Consider the following 17,699-nt stretch of genomic DNA (forward strand, 5'->3'; position numbering starts at 1 on the left):
TCTCATAAAAGACAACTTATCAAGAAAAACAATCAATAAGAACACACGAATGGTGGATGGATATTGTTGTAGTGCCATAATACATGGAGGAAATACAAGAATACGTTTGTATGAAGAAAAATCAGACTGCGAATCCTCTTTAAATGTATTTGTTTGAGAATAATCTGAAAGTCATTTTAAGTCTTTTAATTTAACTTTTCTTCAATAATTTATTTTCAAATTAATTTATCCATCTAAAATTACAATTAGAAACCTCAACGGAGTTCGTCGAATGCTTGCCGACATATTGACCACGCGTAAGGCAGCGTGTTTGTGATCGCCCTGTAATTATGGGACTCAGTTTTTTTGGCGGGTACTTTTCCCGCCTTTTGCCGCAAGCTGCGCGCGCACCTGGATTGCAGGATGATGGCGGTTTGCGCAGACGGATCCTTTTTTGTTCTAGAAGCTTTTGATACTGCTGCCTACTGCGTTTTACTTAACGCACCTTTAAGCCGATTGTTCCAAGATACGTAAACAGTTAGCCACTAACACACCCTAAATTGGGACATCGGCAACACACCAACTATGAACCCAGAACCCCCGGGGACGTTCAGTGCGACGGGAAGTTTTATATAAAACTTGTTTTCTTACGTGCGGTTAAAATTACAGCATTTAATTGTACCGGAAAGTTTCTCGAAAATGTATAAAAAAAATCATGAAAATTATTTTAATAAAAATGAACTACTTTGAACGACGTCACTACAACAACAACAACAACACCCCGCATATTATTATTATTATTGTGGATAACTTATAAAGCGCCATTTTCGTAATATAATACCTCAAGGGCGCTTTACATTGTAATTATATTGTTAAATAAATTTAATTGAAGATTTTAAATTTGTAATTTAATTAAAACAATTTATTTTGTTGTCACATGCTACGGATTTATTAAAATGATTTAGAGAACAAGTGGGTTTTAAGTTTTTTCCGAAACATCACTTCACTTTCACAGCCTCGCACCTCTGCTGGGAGAGCATTCCATGCCATAGGGCCTGCGACCGCAAATGCGCGTTCACTAAATTTAGTGCGCTGTTTGCGTAGAGGTATAATAACTTTTCCTCTCGCCGTAGACGTAGCTGATCTAAGCGTGAGACGCCTGTCAGCTAGTTCATCTGGAATGCATAGTTCCCTTAGATATTCCGGAGGAGAGTTGTGCAGTGACTTATACATAAGCCAACAGAGTTTGTATTCGACCCTCTGAGGAAAACGTAGCCAGTGTAGTTCCCGAAGTAGTGGAGTGATATGACTGAACTTAAAGATTCCGAAACTAAGTCTTGCTGCGGCATTCAATACAGATTGTGTGCGAGACATTTTGTTTATTGGTAGACCTGCATAGATACCATTACAATAATCGACTAACTCTATCTTTTCATGTGGACAGAAAGCCAAATAACTCTATCTTTTCATACAGATCTCGCTTCCTCTACATTCATACATCTTCTCATTATTCCTTCTTTTGACATGTAGATCTTCATGCATTTGTATGATTTGGTCATTCCATGTCTTTCTCGGTCTTCCTCTATTTGTGCATCCATCAACATTCGCATTGTAAATATTTTTAGCCGTTCTTTTGCTGTCCATTTGCTCTACATGTCCAAACCATATAGTGTCCATGCCTCTTTCTTCTCTAACTCATATAGTGTCCAGGACGCTCGACTGTGAAATCATCTCCCATCCACTATCAAAGATGTTACTACAGTATCTCTGTTTAAATCGAGTCTGAAGAAAAATCTCCTTTTTCTTCCTTAATCGCTCCTCCTTTCCTCTTTCCCTTTTTTTTCCTTTTTTCCATTGAGTAATAGTATCGATTTAAGGTTATTTATATACAAATACATTTATTGCTATTTTTTTATATTTCTTTTTTATCTTTATTTTCTATCGAATATGTTTTAACTTGAATTATAAAAATAAAACTTTTATTTTATTGGTTGGTTGGAAAATATTGCCATTTGGCAATAAGCCCGCCAATGTACATTTCAAATTATGTACAAAAAGTTAAATAAAATAAAAAACCAGCGCAGAGCTCCTTTCTTGATTTCGTCGATAGTGCCTGCCTCAGCCTAACATAATGTACGGATCTCGACATTTGTGCATCTATCGTACATAGTTTTACTACACATTCGCCTGAGAGATCGAATTTTGACAGCATTCAGCCTACCTTCATCCCAGTTTTTCCAAGTCCATACTTCACTCCCACTAGATCTCCGAAATCAACAAATGATAGATTGTGATGGATTTTCGATAACCGGAAAGTAATTCACCCAACACAACGCACCGCAGAGAATTTGTGATGTCACACGCGGAGTATATCAAAATTACAAAACTTGTAAAAATTATGGCGCTGATGATACGATTTTTTTGTTTTTTTTATTGGCTTAGTTTGATAATCTATTAACAAATAAAAAAAATATGATATAGTAAAGTATAGAAAGAAAATGAACTTCCTTAATATTTCGTGTTGACTTTACCAGGAATTGAACCTGGGCCGCGATTACAATCGGAAATTAGGACGTCATACCTTCACTTTAATTGTACAGCGAAGTTTCTCTCAAATGTATGAACAAATGAGTGAAAATCATTTTGATCAAAACGAACTACTTTGACTGACGTCACAAGTCCTTCTAAATCAACCAATGAAAGGGTGTTGTGATATGTTACCGGTAAGAACCAGTGACGTCACGCGCGGGGTAATAAAAAAAAATCAAAATTTCGTAGCGGTGATAATCATACATAAAAAATATAAATATTTTGGCTTGATTCGATAGTCCATTAACAAATAAAAAAATACAAAAAAAACAATTAAACTCTCACATTATCAAGTTGTATTTTTGGTTCGAAAGTAACAATTATACTGAGAGTTTTTCCTCATTCGACCATTTCGACCACTGTAAATCAACATTGGTCGAAGTTGGACATAGTTGAAATGTTAAATTTATTTTACCACAAAATCTACGGAAAGAAATAAATTTCGAAAAACTGAAGAAAAGCTTCCTTACATAGTTAACGTTAAAAGTATTTTTATAATAAAATGTAAATAAGTACATATGTTTATTATATTTTATTTGTTCCTTTAAAATTTATTTATTACTTTACTTATACTTTACATTAAAGATAATGTTCCCTCACAGAGGTGTCGCGTGCCAAATGATAAATTATATTTTGAAACATTCCTTTTTAAACATAATTAAATCATAATATCAAATACATAATAGGTATGTAACATATGTATTATATAAGTAGGTATATGCATATTATGTTATTAGTTATTATGTATATACAGATACATATATATTTATTATATAAATAAAACACGAGTGATACTTTAATCCACAAATTTGGAATATCCAGTGACCGGTTTCATCGCTTTCGCGACATCTTCGAGACTGGACCAGTCGTAATATTTATTTTTCGTAGTGGCAATATTTTTTCCGAAGTGTTACCATTGCCATGTCATCTCAGCCGTTGTTCGGTTGGACATATGCACCGTTAAAACCTCGAGTTTTCAAATTCGACGAATAGGTGGCGCTAAAACTTTACTCGGCCTTCAATGCTTAATTAAAAGTAAAGTATTTCTCTTTCGCATTTTAAATAGGCTGCTGTGATAAAAAGTAGCCATTTCAAAACGTTAAAACAATCAAAGAAAAAAGTGCACTTCCCAAAACGGTATAGTTCACTTTTTGTATATTTCTATCTGCCTCGAAAATAAAAACTCGGCTATATCGATAAGTCGATACGTGCTTTCAGCAAGATAGGAAAAAGCTGAATAATTCCATTTATTTTTCATAGGGGCAACATTTCTTCCAAATCTTAATGGTCACGAGATTTTACGCATGCGCTGTAATCATCTCAAATTTTAAAACTTCACCAGTAGTTGGTGATGTATGAGCTGCCGAAATTTAATCCACCCTTAAGGACATAAATGAATTTAGTAATGTTTCTGTTGTATTTTGTGAGAAAAAGGAACCACCTCAAAATTTTTTAAAAGTTAAATTTTATTTATTTTTTTTGTTTATTTTTCCATACTGTTACATATTATGCATGTATTAAATTACATATTTTATACATTATATTTATTAAACATTAGAAGAGAGAAAGAGAAAAAATACATATTCTAAAAATAAACATAGCCTTAAATTTGGAAAAAATGCCCACAAAGACTTAAACGTCTGAGCGTGGGCCATTCCTTTTTTATTGTTTTTGGTGAATTTTTTGGTATACAAACACAAATATGACAATGCCATTAAAAATCATACAGAAATAACAGGAAAATGACATAAACAATGTAATTAAGACATCAAAGTTTAAAATATGCTGTTGTACGACTCTTTCACAATAGGTGTATATCTGTATTTTCCATGCTGATCCAAGTCCTCAAAGCCGCTTTAAACTTTGGAAGGGATTCTATATTTTGTATTTCCTTGGGTAGGAGATTAAAAGATCTTGGACCAACATGGAAAGAGTGTCTCTGTGCGAACTTAGTTCTGCATCCTGGAACCGACAGTACACTTTCTGATCTGCTACTAGTCCTATTTAAATTATTGCCAAACAATTCCCTATTTTTGTGTACATATTTTAAGCATTGTAATAAATATAACTTTTTTAAATTAAGGAGTCCGCTCTCTATGTACAATTCGTTACTAGGAAATAGTCTATGCTTTTTGTACATTATCTTAACTATACTCTTCTGTGCGATTTCTACAGGGTGACTAGGTGCGTCCAAAACTCCACCCCATCCAATTATGCCGTATGTAATAGAAGACTGAATTAGAGCGTAATACAGCATTTTTAATTTTTCATAAGTTAAATAAATAAATCCTGATTAAAGCAAAAATATCTCGGTGGAACAATTTTTTTGTCACTGATGTGCCTACCTTAAACTTGAATATTTGGCAGCTTATAAAGATGCACGAAGGCTCTTTGTAGATACCATATGCTCCAACTAGGGAGCGGGCATAAAATGATGACGAACAAGGTGTTTGTTCAATCTTCGGCGACCTGTGAAGGCTCTAGTGATTACCATCACATGATTGAGATAGAAAAGTTAAGTATACCCTCTCGATATGTACAGATGAAGATAGTGTTTGTAATCGCGGCCCTGTGGCGGATATTTTGACGATGAGTTTATTTTCGCCTGCATCACGGTCGTGATTCATAAATACTTCTATTTAAGGCAATGCTGACCGATAAAACCGCATTTCGCTGACCGATGGGAGCGATTCCTGAAACTAATTTGTTTACGGTCCAAATGGAGATCTCTCGAGTCGTTGACTTGGATTTTATAAATAGTCAGTTTCGTGGCACTCTCTCGTATTATCCGTTTATACGCACGGCTGTTAAGGCGCCGTAAATTAGAGAGCCGATGTTGACAATAACATGTCCGCAACACGGAGATTCTCGTAAAAACGTCACGAGGGTAACAATATTCGCAGAACGACAACGGATATATGCGTTTACACGAACACCCTTCAACACGAGAACATTCTTGAATCTGTAAAATATTGTTAAAACGAGTAATATTTGTTAGTAATCTCTGTGTCCAGGTGGATGAAGAATACAGTTATGTTTATAAAATACGACCAGAACCGTGGACGAGTGTTTTGCTTTCTCGCTGTTTTCATGTTAACATTCTGAAACTCGATAAACTTGAACGACTTCAGAATACATGCATAAGGTAATTTTTGGTCGTAAAAATTATGACCACATTTCTGATTATCGTAGTCAACTGAAATGGCTCAAAATTAGACTGCGGAGAGACTGTCACCCCCTCTCATTTCTATTCAGTGTACTTCATACTCCGAACGCTCCTATATACCTCCATGTAAAATTTCAACACTTTTCAGTTCATGGTTTACTTCTTCAATCTAATTCTCGAAGCACTCTCTAAATACGCATCCACAATTCCTCTTTCTTCTCTAACTCATATAATGTCCATGCGGTTTGACTATGGAATCAAAATCAAAAATGTTATTACAATGTCTCTGTTTAAATCACGTCTGAAGAAACATCTTCTTTCTCTTCTATAATCTCTCCTTCTTTCCTCTTTCCTTCATTTCATTGAGTAAAAGTATTGATTTAAGGTTAACATAATACAAACAGATGAAGAACATTTTAGAGAAGGGAATAAGGAAGTCTAATTATTCATATTAAAGTCCGATAACGGACGCAGCCGGCTCCTATAAAAAGCAATGTAATGCATTGAAGATGTTAGGATTTGTTCTGCGTACTGCCAGGGTTTTCGAAAATACCCGCATCCTTGGTGCGAAGTAGACTCGAGAGTGGCTCGAAGATTTGGAGGCCACATGAACTGAAGCACTCTCTTATGATAGAGAAAATCCAAAAGAAGTTTCTGAGATATCTCTACATGAGAGAGTGCGGGTATTATCCTTGGCTCTACCCGACCGAGTTTTTCCAGAGTATGTTCGGCTACATCAGTTTAGAGACTAGAAGAAATGTGTATTTGACTACACATTTTTATCGATTGTTGCGCGGTATGATCGATAAAAATGTGTAAAAATAAGTATGAAGAATGAAAGAAAACTTACGGATTTAAAAAAAAAATGTTATGTTTATTGTAATAATGTAGTTATGTAAGAAATATTTAATAAGTATTTGTTATAATTGTAAATATATTAGTTAATATACAATGTAATATTAACTAACTTAAGTAAATAAATAAAATAAAATAATTCTGAGATTATGATGAGTATTGGTTTGTATGTTCCTGATAATTACCTCAAACAGCGTCAGCATAGACTGTGTCATATTTAGATTTACAGGAACAACCTGCCTATGGGTATGCCTGTTGGAAGGGCTACCGCTATGCTGAACCACATCGCTCTGGATATTGATCTATTCCATGTATCCGAAGGGGTTTTCCGAAGCAGGATTCTCCTACTACTCTGACATGAGTCTCTTTCATGTATTTTTTATTTTTTATAATATGTACGTATTGAATATATGTTTGTTTTTTTTTTTCATTTAATTTTTTGTTTCTTTTATTTAGGAAACATACAGTACAGTTACAAAGTATAATATTTTACACAATTAGACTTAATTCTAATGGACTAGTGTAGTTTCCATATTATAAAGCAATTATATGTAAGGTTAGTTATGAAAATATAAAAAAGAGAAGAAAAAAGAAAAACATAAATGAAAGTTGTTTAAAAATTAAAATTTGAGTGAAAAAAAGATATTTTAAAGTTTGTAGTTTGTAGTGAGTATTTACAAATGGAAATAATATTAAAAATGAAGAAAATTTGTAAGAGTAATTAAAAATTAGGAATTGAAATAAAGAATGAAAAACATGCTCAGATGTAAAAATAAAATAAAATAGTAATAACATTTTTTTTTAAAAAAGGAAAAACATAAATATACACATATTTATTTTAAGGGATTCAAAGAAACGATGAGAAGAATCTTTAAGTGAAATATAAGACAGTAAATTTAAGTCAATTTAAAAAACATCTTTAAAATTAATGACACATTATAGTAAGAGCAGCAATATTTTGATTTTATTTACATATATAATATAAGTAATTAAAAGTAGTTTAAAAGTATATTTAAATAATTTAATTGAATTGAATTGTAAAAAATGCGTCTTAAGGATGCGACAGTGGACCTGGCTTAGACACGTGCTACTCATGCCTCAAGAGAGCCTCAACCCAAATTTCCTCTTCCTTAAACCTGCGGGCTCTCGCCGCGCCGTCCTGGAAGGCCGTCGATGGCGATCTTTGGACTTTATTCGACGTAACTAATTTATAGCGTCTAGCTTTTTATGAAGGGAAACAGTGTGCGGTGTGACACTGTCTGGACGATCACAAGTACGCGTATGTGCGTAACTCCATTTTTGTTGGAAGACCTACTTAATGAAATCCGAAATAATTTCGAGTGCACTTGGTGGAAATAATCGAGTTCAATGCGTCACAGTTCCCTAAATAATGTTTATACATTTGACATTACATAAGAGATGAAGATCATTTCTGAGAAGCGAATATGAAAGACTGGCTCATGACCCCTTATTGGCTGGTTTTATATACATCAATTCATTTATTAAAAATTACTATGCGCAAACTAAGAAGTAATCCATATACCAGGTTATGTTAGAGAAATTAATTATTCTGGGTTTTACAATGTGAATTCTGTTCAATACTCTGACTTTTAATATAAACAATATTTTGAGTTTGTCCAAGTTTTTGTCCAAAGGACTGGTTTCAACTCCCTGGGGAAAATTAGAAGGGAAGTATAGAAATTGAAAAAATACCATTTTCAGGGGTTGCCTAGTATGTAGGTGAAATAATTCAATTAGATGAATCTCACCTGAATAAATAAAGGTTTCAGCTCTTTAACTTCACAAACATCAACATATGAAAGAATTGAAGGAATATAGATATTCAAATATAGGCAGAATGGTGAATGTTACACAGTGTGTAAAGTGGCCACAGAATGAGTTCAGAACATTGGTTAGGATATCCGCAGCAGCACGAAGGGGAGTCAACAATATTGATTTTTTTTTATTAAATATACCATGACCTGATAAAAACTGCGTAGTCCAGTGATCGGGGATAACCCAAGAAGATTTTAAGCGCTGACTGGTTGAAGGGGAAAAAAATAGAGGTAAGATTCAATATTTGAAATTGGCACGTACGAGGTTCTACGTAGTACAAAAATGCGGATGTAATACTAAATGGATATTTTTACATTATTTTGGCTGCACCACTGTGTAACATATTCCCTCAGCAACTGGACAACATCGCAAAAATGAAACACCAAAACAAGAAAATGCAAAAATGCCACCAAGAGGAAAGTACTCTTGCGCATTTTAATGGATTTTGATGAAAAGGAAGCGAATATTGGCGCCGATGGTTTTAGGGAACAAAATTACAAAACGTTCGTGTCAGAATAGGAAATATCACATACTACGAATCCCGATAAAAATATCATATATGAAATGGATTTCGAAACATTAATTGTATTTTTAAAATCAATATGGATATTGTGGATAAATGTTTTCATTCATAACTTTAAAAAATAAATTATAAAAAAACACGTCCCTAGAACAAGGCGACATGTTTAGCATTGTGGCGTCAAGATTCATGACAATGTTCCAAAATAATTTAAACGGTTAGAAACAAAGTTCAAAATTAACACGAATCGTCGCGCATTAGGGGCGTGGCCAATGCAATGATCGTTTTCGCGGGAATTCAAAATTTAAAAATATGTTTTTTTTATTCGATAGTAATTCATAGACCTTACTTAAAAAAAACGTGTACAGTAGATTCAAATATAGAATACTAGGAACGCGGCAATACCATCGAGAGTTTTTCACAAAATAACGTTTTTTTTCTGACGTAGTAGGGAAGTTCAGTGGTCTGTTTTTGTTTTTTTATTTGATAATAGACTATTAAACTAAGCCCATTTAAAAAAATAAAAATATGTAAATAGTATTATCATATTCATAATCATTCCATGTGCATTCCTAGTTGGAGCATATGGTGTCCACGAAGATCCTCCAGCCTCCCAAGTCAGGTTCGCGTCTCTTAGTTCTTATATAAACTGCTGACGAACAGTCAGCAGTGGACGTCCAGGAAGCCGAGAACTTGATGCCTTGTAAATTAGGCAAGCGTGAGGCTCAAAGTCAACTCTCACTAGTGCCCAAAAAGGCAAAATACGTAGCTTTAAGAATAGGTGTATCAGAATTTTTTTGGATGTGCGATGGTTTGAATTTGTGCGGAACGAAGTAATAAGAGAACGGACGCAGCAAACTCCAGTGACAACTGTCATCAAGCGGAGGCGATACGGTTGGCGATACTCCTGAGAGCCTTAACCATCGTATTATCAGTGCTATAATTTTTTAAGTTTTGTATTTCTGAAATTACCGACGTCTCAAGTTCTCTTCCGCTTCTTCTCGGTCAGTTCTACCAATTGATCCGTTGACGGTAAGTAAACCGGAAATTCCCCCAATTTTCTTATCTTTAGTTGATTCATATGAACTTGTGACGTCGTTCAAAGTTTGTTTTTATTAAAATAATTTGTAATATTTTTTTCGTATATATTCATGAAACTTTGCCGTGTATTTTTTAAATCTAATTGTCCGTAGGCCTGAAGTTTCTTATTACAATATAAGTATTATAATTATAAACTTTAGGCAAAAAAATAAATCTAGCATAAGCATATTAAAAATATGTTATAATTGCAATTCAACTAATAAAGGAAAAATTATTATTAGTTTATAAAAAAATTCTCATTGATTTAACGGAATTCGATTTTGATGATCAGATACATCATTTTATAGAATCAGCATCATCATCATTCATGATACTCTCTCAGCTTTTGCGAATAATCTCTTAGAAATAAATCTTATTCAATAAGTACACACGTACAACTTATTTTTTATTGCATTGTATCCTGTATAAAAAAAATATATCAAAATATATGAATTACAACTTAATGTATAAATCTATTTTGTGTAATTCTATAATTGAAGATATACATGCATGTAAAATTGTATCGACGAATGCTTTCAAATTATATGTTTTCCAGTATGTATTTTTGTTGAATTACCTAATAAAATAGAATAAAAAATTCAATTAAAAAAATTTAAAAAACCCTTTCCGCCCGTTCCCTTTACACCAATCGCAGTGTATCTTGATCATTTTTGTTACGTAAGGGTAATATGATCAGTCTTACGCTTCAAGTACCAGTCCAGGGACTGTGAAATGTTCTAGTGTGAAAACACCCTTTTTTAAATAAATATTTCATATAAACCATGTCGGGAATCAAACCCGAGACCTCATGCATTGTAGGCAAACGCGCTGACCATTACACCACAAGGCTAACTGGTATTTGCATTTGTACCGAATAGTTTAATCGTTTTTTTTTTAATCAGTCCAAATGTTTGTAGACACGTGGGTATTTGATTTCTCTTGCTAAGGTGTATCCTAAATGTATTTTTGGCATTTATGTAATGGTCAGCACTTTATATTTGTATTATAATGATTATTAATTTCTTACATTTGATTAGCTAGGCATTTATAATTAAGTAGTTTTATTTTTTTTGTTGTTATTGTTATATTAGTTTAGAACAACTTATGCTTTAAAAGATAAAAAATCTCCATCTTAGAACAGGCTGAGCCGTGTTAGATGGAGACTATCCTAAACGGAATAGTTTTATATAGATTCCTTGTTATTAAATATGCATACTTCTTTTATGCAATAAATTTATTTTAAAAAAAGAAAAAAAGGAGTTATTAATATTATATTACAATAGAAACGCAGAACTTTATCGAGAATTTAATATTGTTGTATAGGTTCATGTGGGCACTTTACATATTAAGTTTCACTATTCTGCCGTTTGATGATTTCAATAATTTTTTATTTATTTTTTTTTTATTTTTTTTATTATATTGAAAACATATTATACATAATTATATACAATATTCCCAAGGAGTTTTTTAAAAAAAAAACTCATTTAGGGACATACAGATAATATTTTTTTTAGAGACGTTTTTAAATTTTAAACTATAATATTATTTAACAAAAGCAGAAAAATTAAAATTATGATATACTACAAATTAAAAAGGGTATGAAAAATACTTGAAAATAACAGAATAAACAGAATACTAGGCATGGAAATAAATTCAAAATAATGTTTACATTATGCAATCTGGGAAAGAAAATTGAAAAAGTTTAAAAATTACATGGATGTATATATACATAATGAACTAGTACAAAATAAAATCATTTTTTTAATTAACAAAATATGCGCACACCCAATACAGGTTAATTTTTTTATCAAAAACGTTGAAAAAATTGAAATTATGTATACAAGCCAAAAAAAGTATATAAAAAGAAAAAAACACAAATAACATTTAAATAGTATTAAAAATTACATATACAAGCAAAAACGGTGAAATATTAAAAGGTATATGTTCAAGATGCGCATTCTCTATAAACTAACATTATTTATTCAAAGTACTTCTGGAAAAAATAATTCTTCAATTCGCACGTCCTGTTTCTATATTTTGAAATAGGTACTTTAAATTTTTGTGGCAATTTATTAAATTCCTTGAAACCTATGTATTGTAAAGATCTAGTACCAAACTTCGTAGACTTCACAGATCCAATATATATATTGTTTTTTGATCGAGTACTGTACCGATGGATGTCTCCAATGAAAGCTGGCTTTATGTTACTGTGCATTGAGTCGAGAGTAGTATTAATGATAGTGTCAGTTATCTCGAAATAGGAAAGCATGCTAAAAGGCACTATTTTTGTTTTAAAATAAATGTCCCTTACATGAGTATCATACGGTAGGTGAAACACATTTCTGATCGCTCTATTCTGAATAATCTGCACCTCAGAAATTTTGCTCTTAGTTGCAAAACCCCAAACACAGCATAGGTATGATAAATGCGAATGGACCATAGAAAAATAGATTGCTCGAAGCAGCGAAACTGGAAGCATTCTCTGAAATCTGTACAGTATTCCAGCTACAGGGACAATCTTTCCTTTCACGCGCTCAACATGTTCATTCCAAGTAAGCTGCGAGTCCACTAACAGTCCCAAGTACTTAGTGCTATTTTTTTTCTCCAGACGATCAACACCAATAAAGACATCAACAGAAAGCTTAACTATCAAATGTACGTGAGCTGCATATCACTTAATTATTTTACCGACGTACAAGGCAACGCTTGTATTGTTTAATTTTTATGCATAAATATTTATTTTTCATAAATACAAAAGTTTCACTTCCACTCTACCCGGAATTGAACTCGAAACTTCAAGCGTGGTTGGCGAACGCGCCAACCACTACACAAAGAGGCTTAATTATCTTTACTCGATTTCCTTTATCATTTTTTTCTACCAGAGCGTAGGTAGCCATCAAATAAACAACCCTCGTGCAGGGTTTTGGTTTTATCCCCCACACAGAACTGTATTCTTCATCCGCCTAGACGAAGCGTTAGACTAATCATTCTATTTTGCATGCAACAAAATGATCCAGTTGCAGTTCTAGTATCAATGCAGTGCCCTATGCATCACTGGTTGCGGATAAATAAAATGTGATATCAACATTCCTGGTAATAAACGAAGATTACGTATTTTTAAAACTCCATTTATCCGGATTAATTCGTTCCAAATTTTATTGTTTATGAAATAATATGACGAATTGGAATCACATTAACTTTTAAGGACTGTGGTAAATAATTCCTTTGCGCGCGGTGATGAAACAGCCCGTTACCACAAGCGAAGACGGAGTATTCTAAAGTTCAGACATTTGAAAAAAAAAACATAGAGTAATACTGTTAAATAATTCCTTTTCCATAATAAACATATAATTTTGCCCTGTTATAGCGAAATGAATTACAAATAATGAATGTACGTCGGTCATCTTACGAGCGTGCGTGCATCATTGTCAATAACCGACTGAATCTCTTTTCTCACAAACACCGGCCACAGAATAGCGTCACTATTTTTCTTGTTATGAGTTCTGTCTTCGTGCTCTCTCTTACATACATATTTTTTGCTGTATAGGCGTCACATTCATTCTTCGCGTAGCAAGGATTTTTTTATTTTTTTTAATACAAAATAGTTGTACAAATTTTACTTTCCAAATCTGGTGTAAAAAAATTTATTTGAAGATTACAAAAAAAAATAATTTATCATTAAAAAAAAATAAGAGAGATATATCAAGTCTTGTATCGTATGAAGACTGTAGACTAGTGTGACATCACAACCACACAAGAGTCAAAAACTTACTTAAACATTTCCAGCAAAGTTGATTTCACAATAAAATTAAATTTAAAAACGTCTCCTTAATTTTTTTTTTCTAATAACGATCTGGATATTTGACAATCCGGATGACTGGAGTTCAGATAAACGGAGTTCTGCTGTAGCTAGCTTTAATATAAACCGTCTGTTTCGGAATAATAAATATGCAACTTTACAATTAAAACGTCATAACTGTTGAATTAAACAAGTAAAATAATCACTTTACAAAAAGCATCAAGCGCATCAAGGTAAAAAAAAATGTTCAGTTTGATAAGTAGGATCTTTTTATGTTAATGCTGAGTTTTCTTTGCCAACTTTTCCAGTTGCTTCGCGTGAACATAATATTATATTTATCAGAGCAATACACGGCGAGTCTGAATTATTGTGTGGAGTCGCCTTAACTGGAACATGTAAATCGGGCCAAGTAAATAACAACAACGAAGAAAAAAGCCGATTGTTTCAACGTGATTGTACATTGACAACTACGAACTTTTGATGAGGTTTCGTCGCTTTTCTCCAGTTGCGTATCAACTACGCTTCGGTCGATTACTTACATTCTTTTAATTTACGCGTGTGTGTGTAACACATATCACTTATACACCTAACACACGCTTAAGTGTATTGGTGCAAACGTTTACTGCAAGCATACTCTGAATTAATGCTATATTTAAAATTACAAACATACATATACTTGCAATGTTTCCATATATATATGTTGCTTTCGCAAATGTAATAAAAAAGATTTGACCACCTAGATGTATCCAATGCGTTTAAATGCTTATTAAGGCTTTTGGTGACATTGCAAAAGGGTTTTTTTTTTTGACAAAGAGCAATCTCTTAATCTCTCTTCATTAGAGAAACGTAAAACTGAGATGGATATTAATATAATTAATATTTGGCTAATTTGTATAGAGCCATTTTTGTGAAAAATCATCTTAAGGGCGCTTTACCATTGTATTCTTAAACATGCATTCTAACTAAGCTAAAGAGACAAATTATATTTTCTGATTAAAAATAATTGAGGGAATGACAAACTAAAGCAGTGAGATTTTAGTTGGGATCTGAACTGACTGGGACTGTCGATGATTCGTAAGTTTGAAGGCAATTGGTTCCAGGCAGAGGGGCCGGCAACGGCAAAAGCACGATCTCCGGATCTAGTGTTTGGAAGCGCCGGAATTCGACAAGTTTTCCTCTGCCTGAATCAAATGCTGACCTTAGAGTAGATTTTCTTTGACATGTATTTTTCTTAATACAAAGGTCCAATATGTATCTTCGAGGCATTTCGTTCAAGCTTTTGAATACTGTCCAGCAAAGCTTGTATTTTATTTTCTGTGGGCTTTTTAACCAATGCAAATCTCGAAGATGTTGTAAAATGTTCGAATATTATTTTACTCCCGTAATAAGCATGGTTGCTGCATTGAAAACAGATTGAAGTTCATCAGTTTGGTATTTTGGGAGATTTGCGTATATTTCATTACTGTAATCCAGACGCGAAACGACATGAGCATTCACAAGAGCATTGTTTGCGTTCATAGGAATATTTCTCCGTACGGATTTGATTTGTCGGAGATAGAAGAAACCAGCATTTACCGTTTTATTAACTTGAGAATGAAGAGAAAGATTTGAATCTAAATAAACAACCAGTAGTTTAACATTTGTACTAAGGGGAAAGATCACAGCCTGTGATTGAAATTGGAAATCGGTCTCAAAGGTGTTGTCGCTGTCAATAGAAGATCAGTTTTAGATGGATTGAGTATGAGTATGTTTGATGACATCCAGTTATTGACGGTTTGGATGCATTGAGGCACGCGATTTTTCAAATTGTTTATATTTGAGGATAGCAGTAAAAATATATTTGTTTGATCATCCGCATAACAGTTAGAAAATAAACCGAATGAGTGAATAATTTTGGACACATCGTTGATGAACAGTGTGAAGAACATAGGACCAAGAACGGAACCTTGTGGGACGCCAGATTTAAGAAGAGTAAATAAAGAATTTTAACCTGCAACTTGAACTGGTTGAGTTTGCTCCGAAAGATAAGATTGGATCCATGCCTTAGTGAGCCCAGAAATTCTAAAAGTTACTTCTAATCTTTCAAGAAAACTATGGTCAATTGTGTCAAATGCAGTACTCATGACCTTATGTGTACTTTTAAAATACTTAATGCTATCTCAAGTCTGGTTCGCGTCCCATAGTTCTGACATAAACTGCCGACGAACAGTCAGCAGCGGACGTCCAGGACGCCGAAAACCTGATGCCTTGTAAATTGGACAAGCGTGGTTAGTTGTCACTGGAGTTTGCTGCATTCGTTCTCTTATAACTTCATTCCTTAAAAAGTCAAATTACTGCTATCTAGACGCCCGAGCACTCTGTAGCTGCAGGACGTGTTGTTATGTAGCTCCTATAAAATTACCAAAACTTAACATAATTGGAAATGAGGAACTAGGATCCTAACTGCCTGAGCACGCTGTAGCTGCAATACGTGTTGAGATGTTTATGAAAGAGCTCCCTTGAGATGGATTTTCACAAAAATGAGGCTGTATAAATTATTCATTTTTTGTATTAAGAAATAAAAATCGACTAAATATCTACACCATACTATGAAGAGAGTAGTGGGTTAAGAGGGGAGGAAAGAGGTAGGAGAAAAGAAAACCTCAAATATTTAGAAGTGACATTTCATATGCGATTCAAATGTAAATAAAGAATGAATATCATCATCATCATCAATATAAATATTCTTCTTGTCATTGGAGGCCTTGTCGTTGTCTCAATGGTAACAAGTGCTCAAAAGATCCATTCATTGTACGATTTCTTACTGTATTAGCTTCAATTTGCTGATCCGCACCTTATTACTTTCTTCGTAATTTGATGCCGGTTATCTGAGGGATAGTAATATAAAACCACGAAGTCGAAAAGTTCGAAAGTTCGAAAGTTGTCAACGCCTTCTATCGAGTTACTTGTAATATTTGAAAAAAATAGAACACATACAAAATAACTTAAAAGGTTTGTTTATAGTTCTAAACAACTTAGCATAAATAAAAAAATATACGCTTATGCAAGTCCAGAAAATAAAATTTAATCATATTTTCTAAAATATAAGCCAAAATAAAGAGTGTTAAACATCTATTCAATATTAAAATATGATTTGTTGAAAAACTTGTGCATGTTATTGACCAGTAGCTCAATCACAAATAACTATCGACGTGCTTAAAACATGCTAAGCATTTGAGCGTTCACAATGAAAATGCTTAAGTTATCGCAGTCATAATTCAACGCGTGTGTAATATTTAAGTCAATGCTCATGTTCGTTTGTTTTTTGTTTTCCTCGTAAATAAAAACAGTTTATTGGAGAAAAATTGGCGTTTTTACTATAAAAAAATAATACAATATATTGCATTTGCAAAATAGAAGGATTATATAATACAAAAAAGTTTTATTAAAAATAAACTACAATTACTATGGCTACTGCTTTTCTTGACATTTGGCTTGCCAACCGCTGGCGAAATGCAATGAATAGCATGATAAATAATAAATTAATAAATAAAAATAGCAGTTTTGGAACATTTTCCATATTTACATCGGTGAAATTCAAATACGTGATTGGGCAGCAGGATTTTAAGTCGCGAAATGTAAATATTTTGATATCAAATATTAGGTGTTCACGAATGTTCCATTGTGATCGCGAATACGATAAAAACCACTGTGGAAAATTGTTATCACGTCGCTTATTAGCACGTCGATAGTTATTTGTGATTGAGCTACTGGAGTGGTATTCTGAATGCAAAAGCGCACGTAGAAAACGCATTTTTAACGCATATTTATTTACTAAATACACGCTAACAGAACTGTCTCTTGGCGCGCAATTCCGTTCAGAATATCAGCCCTAA

This window comes from Micrasema longulum, unplaced genomic scaffold (assembly GCF_059751315.1).
Source record: "Micrasema longulum isolate JH-2025_06_02 unplaced genomic scaffold, ASM5975131v1 h1tg001071l, whole genome shotgun sequence".
In the NCBI taxonomy this organism is placed as follows: domain Eukaryota; kingdom Metazoa; phylum Arthropoda; class Insecta; order Trichoptera; family Brachycentridae; genus Micrasema; species Micrasema longulum.